Source organism: Rutidosis leptorrhynchoides, chromosome 5 (assembly GCF_046630445.1).
Source record: "Rutidosis leptorrhynchoides isolate AG116_Rl617_1_P2 chromosome 5, CSIRO_AGI_Rlap_v1, whole genome shotgun sequence".
NCBI lineage: Eukaryota > Viridiplantae > Streptophyta > Magnoliopsida > Asterales > Asteraceae > Rutidosis > Rutidosis leptorrhynchoides.
In genome coordinates this window covers 351,390,360-351,396,043 of record NC_092337.1, presented here as the reverse complement: position 1 = coordinate 351,396,043, position 5,684 = coordinate 351,390,360, and the positions used below count along the sequence as shown (strand labels likewise).

Sequence of the window (5,684 nt, the reverse complement as noted above, 5' to 3'; positions counted from 1 at the left end):
GCCAATTTTTACTCACACGTTGGTAATAGTGTTGCATAGCTGTTTTGGAACACCTCGGGGGTTAGTGTTATATTTCGTTGTACACTAACGGTTGTTGGGAACACCGATGGGAAATCCGAAGTACCATTCCCTTGTATTATTGGTTAATCGTGGTATAACCATATCGGAATGGGAGTACCATTCATGTGTTGTCCACATTCCATATTTATACACATAGCCGTGTTTGTGCGTATGATTGTGAGTAATAGCCGTGTTTTACTCACATGATTTGAACATGTGATGCCTTAGTCGATTTGGACGTTAGCGGTTTTGGTCGCTTGCTTACGATGTACGATAGTTGCGTACTAGCCGTGTTTGTGCACTACGGGGGATGCTAGGGGTAAGTGTTATCCGTAAGGATTCATTTTTGCTTGGTGTTCATCGTTTGGGTCGTTGACCTTAGGTTGAGACTTGGTTGTTCTTAGCATTGTACTTGGTGAGAGTACGTCCAGGGATTGATATCCCGGTACGAGATCGGTTGAGTTTTCCAGATTGGAGGGATTTAACAAATTCTTGTGCTTAGATTTGTGAATTTTAATAGATCGTGGGTGACGATTTGGTTATTAATGGTGACTCTTAGAGAAGGATTGCCTAGAGAAGTTGGAAGAGTACGTGGCGGTCTCGCGTATTCCAAGTGATCGTTATGGATTTCGGATGTTGTATGTATTGCACGTTTCGGAACGCGTATAAGTGTGTTTTTAGTTATTGGAATAATCTTCGAATTAATGCGTAATGTGGTGGAGATCGAATTTGGAACTTATGTTGAGGACCGTGGAGTGTAGATCCGGACGGTTAAGTGACGAGGATCACGAGGACGTGATCGATTCTAAGTGGGGAGAGTTGTAACACCCAAATATTCATGGTACATAGAGTGCAAATGGCGTACATAAATGTATAGTGCATGGCGTAAATTAAAAAGCTCAGGAAACTGCTCAGACCACTGTGCGCGCCGCGCACCACTAAGTGAGCGCGCCGCGCACACTGCCAGCGACAGGATTCTATTTTTCTGCTTTTTGAGTTTATTGATGGGAATTTTGGTCATTTCACTTGGGGTCGGATCTGTGGCCATATCAACTGGTTTGGATCCAATTGTGGATCAATTTCACATCCATTCATCACTCTTATCTCCAAACCCTAGTGAGAGAAGAGTTTAGAGAGAGAGCAAGCTTCATTTGGGGAAGAAGGAGTTGGATTCTCACCAAAGCTCGGGTTTTAAAGTTGTTCATCTCGTTCACGGCTACGTTGTGGTAGTTTCGGTAAGTTCAAACTCCGAATTTCATTGGTTGATTTTGGTACTCGAGTTAGAGTTTGAACTTAAAATTGTTAGGAAACCCATTTAAACTCATGAAGTGAGTTTATTGATGCTAGTAATCGGGTTATTGGTTGTTGTTGGTGGATTTTGGGTTGGTGAACAAATTGGCCATGATTAGGACTTGTATTTGAGTTTAATCACTAGGATTAGTGATTATGGAAGTGTTAGAACCCATTTTGTGTATTTGAAAGACTAATTTTAGAAATGAGTCAAAATTGGGGTTTTGGTTGATTTTGAGAATGATAAGTGTTTAACACTTAAGATTGGGTTCAATTGGCATAGTAAGACCATTTTCACTTGTGTTAGTGATTATTGGTTAGTTTAGGCGCGTTTTGGGTTTGTAAGTGCAATTGGTCGAATTTGCACTAAGGGTCGAATTGAGTTGGTTTGTAAATCCACTCTAAGTGTGTTGTTGTAATTGTGATGATGGAATAGGTACATTTCATCGGCGAGTTGCGGATTATTCGGTAGCATTTCATCAAGGCGACAAGGTGAGTGGAATGATTATACATGTGCGTATATAATGTATCTATTTGTAGGGCGGGGGAGGGGCCGAGTATGCGTTGTCTATACCACCAAAGTTAGTGATATATTTCGTTGTACACTAACGATGGATATTTCGTTGTCCAAATTGCCCAAGAGTTAGTGATATATTTCGTTGTACACTAACGATGGACATTTCGTTGTCCAATCCGACCAAGAGTTAGTGATATATTTCGTTGTACACTAACGATTGCTTTGAACGGATATTTCGTTGTCCAATCCGACCAAGAGTTAGTGATATATTTTGTTGTACACTAACGATTGCTTTGAACGGATATTTCGTTGTCCGAATGGCCTAGGGCTTAGTGATATATTTCGTTGTACACTAACGGTTGTTATGAATACCGGTGGGAAATTCGAAGTACCATTCCATTGTGTATTCGGTTAACCATGGTGACGTGTTGTAGTGTAACATTTTATATTATTCGAGTTATATATATGTTGTTGTGGTGCTAGCTTGTGGTCTTGAAGAATTTAGAGTTATACTTGCGAAGGTATGCTATGTAACTTGCTAGCGTGTATGAGGTATTTGTGTAAGTGTATGCAAGTAGGTATATTATATATGTATATGTATAATTATTGCATTCACTAAGCGTTAGCTTACCCTCTCGTTGTTTACCTTTTTTATAGATTTGCTTTGGAGACGGTGGCTCGGGTGAGCGCGGGGATTAGTGGACTTGCTTTGGATTTGGATTAGGATTGGGTAGCGTATCCCCAATCGCCATGCTCGGCTTTTATTTTGTGTTAGAAACTGGGGTCGAAAATTGTATTTCGTACTTAACTCGTAAAACGGGCCGATGTGGACCCGGTGTCGTAAAACTTGTTTATTATCAAAACGTGTTAGTTTTACTTATTATAATATGTTGTGAAAACCGTTTGGTCTAATTGTGTCGGAAAGTCGAAGATCTTTTCGCGTGAAACGAACAAGTTGATCAGAACTGTCCAGGCCTCTGTGTGCGCCGCGCACAGAGGGTGGTGCGAGCCGCGCACTACACTGAGTATACAAATTTTTTTATTACGCGTATTTGGTTGGTTAACGGGTTGGGATGTTACAATTTTATCCGCCACTGATTTCAATTAGTGGACGATACACAGTCCTTGAAAACTGTCTGTAAGATATTTAAGTAAAATACACGTTTATTATTCTCATATCATTAATTTAATATTGATTACTATTCCTTTTACATTCCCGTGAATCACTTATTTGTTATTAATACTATTTTTTGTCTAACTATATCATGACTCATATAATTATATGCTTTGTATAACCAAAAGCATCCATCACCCTTTTTCTCTGTCATTCCCGCTAGTTCACAACCACCACTCATTTATTTTATATACATATTCATATAGGAGTTACATATCATACATATATATCTTATATTATGTGAATTCAAGCAAAACCATCATCATCTTCCTCATACCCGAACAACAACCCATAGTCGACCCTTCTTGATCAAACCACCATCACTACCTTCAATTTCTCGTTAATTGTTTCTGTCCGACACCATAAACCATCGACAACCATCTTTCACCTGAAGAACCACCGAGTACAATCACCTTCCACCATATTTTTTCGTGACAACACCCACTTGAAAACCGTGAGCCACCACCATGAACAATCACCATTTCAACCACCCTCTGCAACTATGATCCGCCACCACCACCTTTTTTCAACCTTCACCCTCACTCCATCGTAACCACCTCTCTCTCTCTCTCTCTCTCTCTCTCTCTCTCTATCTCTCCCTCTTCTAAATTCTATCATGAGAATATCACCATCAACACCCACTTAGTATTACTGTTACTACTTATTTTTTTGTTTGTTTGTTATTCGAAAGCAATCAACCACAACCATCACTGCTATGGCTACTTACATTTTCTGTTTACAATTCTACACCATCATCACCTTTGGTTAACCACAACCACAAACCCATCAAATGAATAACCTGCAAAACCTGCTACTGTACGTATTCCTGTTTTCGTAACAAAGAAGGAGATGATACAGTGGAACAGTAAACGATAAATGAGATTGGAGATTACGCGTTCCGCGTAATTAGGTTAAGAGATTACGCTTTCCATGTAATTCATACACGTTCCGCATAGAAGTTTAGATCACATGTTTCGAGTAAAGTTACACGCGATTCGCGTAGGTCACTAATGCCTATTTCTGATTCTGTTGTATCGATATGATGATGAAGACAGTGATGGTGATGATTACTATGATAATGATGAAGATGATAGTATTTTATGTTGAAGAGGATGATGAATAGTGAAAGCGAGAAGTTGATGGTGAAAGAAATCGACGATGATGTTACGATAAAGATGATGATGAGGTGAAGTCGATTATGATGATGATTAATGACGAGATGGTGGCTGCTTGTTTGATCCGATCGAACAAAACAGAAAAATACCCAACTTGTTTTAAGGGCTCCATTTTTAATAATTAGTGGGCTTTGATTTTTGGGTTTGATCATTTAATTCTTGGGCTTATATAAACATGGGCTGCTTCTGCATATATAACCCACACACCAACATGCTTCATTTTTTTTCCTTACGAAACCATAAATTGTGACAACCCGAAAATTTCCAACCAAATTTAAACTTTAATCTTTATATATTTCCGACACGATAAGCAATATTTGTTAAGTTAAATTGCAAGAATTTTAAACTATGTTCATACATTCATTCAACCTCGACCAAGTTCCAACGATTCACGAACCATTAAACGAATATGATTATATATGTATATGTGTATATATATTATAGCTTGAAACGTAAACAAAGTATTAGATTAAATACTTTATATGATTGTATCTGTTTCAAAATGTTTATCAATGTAATTAGAAGATAAGATCAAATGATTAAATTATCAGATATATTGAATTATGATTACAAGTCTCTATTGAAAGGCCCACGTTGATTTGAGAAATCTTTCCATTTTAACAATATTCGTAAAATGGTAAAGTGATTTATAAATAAGAACAAATTGTCAATCATTGAGAACTAGACAAAGGATAGTGGAAGATTGAATCTCATAAAGACTCGATTGATCTATTTAGTTTCAAACGTACAAAAACATTTTCAGTTTAAAAAGAACTTTATTATTAAAACGTATATAACTTTTATAAATATCTAGAACCACTTTTGACAACTCATTACTTAACTAGTATGATAAGGATAACGATATTTATATTTATATTTTATTAAATATATATAACGATTTAAATTAATATTCTATATATTTATACGCGTATTATACGTACATAGTTTTGTACTTTTACTATACTTAAACTTCACCTTTACTTTATTTTTACTTTACTTTAACTTTAATAATTCACTTTAATAATTCATACTTTAATAATTCACTTTAATAATTCATACTTTAATAATTCACTTTAATAATTCATACTTTAATAATTCACTTTAATAATTCAAAAATCTATTATAAATAGAATTCAATAGGTTTCATTATTTCATAGAAACTTGAAAATATTTTTCTCTAAACTCTCTCAATCAATTTACATATATATATTTACTCCGTATTATTTCAAGATATTATTAGTATACATAAAATATTACGACGGAGTGCTGTCCGAGTGATTTCGAAATTGTTTTTCGAGTAGGATAGGATTAAGGAAATTATGGGTTATAGCTATGGAGGTGATTGAGTATGGTTCATGGGTATGCTCGTGAGGTCAATATAGTGTTTATCATTTCCGCTGCGTCTACGTACCTTTCCTGCAATATTGAATCTCAATATTGATACGTAAGTACTCATAATTTAACTTTT

The 5,684-nt window shown here is 36.2% G+C and overlaps 1 long non-coding RNA gene across 1 annotated transcript; it reads left to right on the top strand.

Moving 5' to 3' along the window:
- The first annotated feature begins 1,218 nt into the window (after positions 1-1,218).
- LOC139847196 (uncharacterized) lies at positions 1,219-2,643 on the top strand. The gene is made up of 3 exons (XR_011759358.1): positions 1,219-1,295; positions 1,787-1,842; positions 2,525-2,643. It is a non-coding gene; the product is annotated as an uncharacterized lncRNA (long non-coding RNA).
- Positions 2,644-5,684: the final 3,041 nt, after the last annotated feature.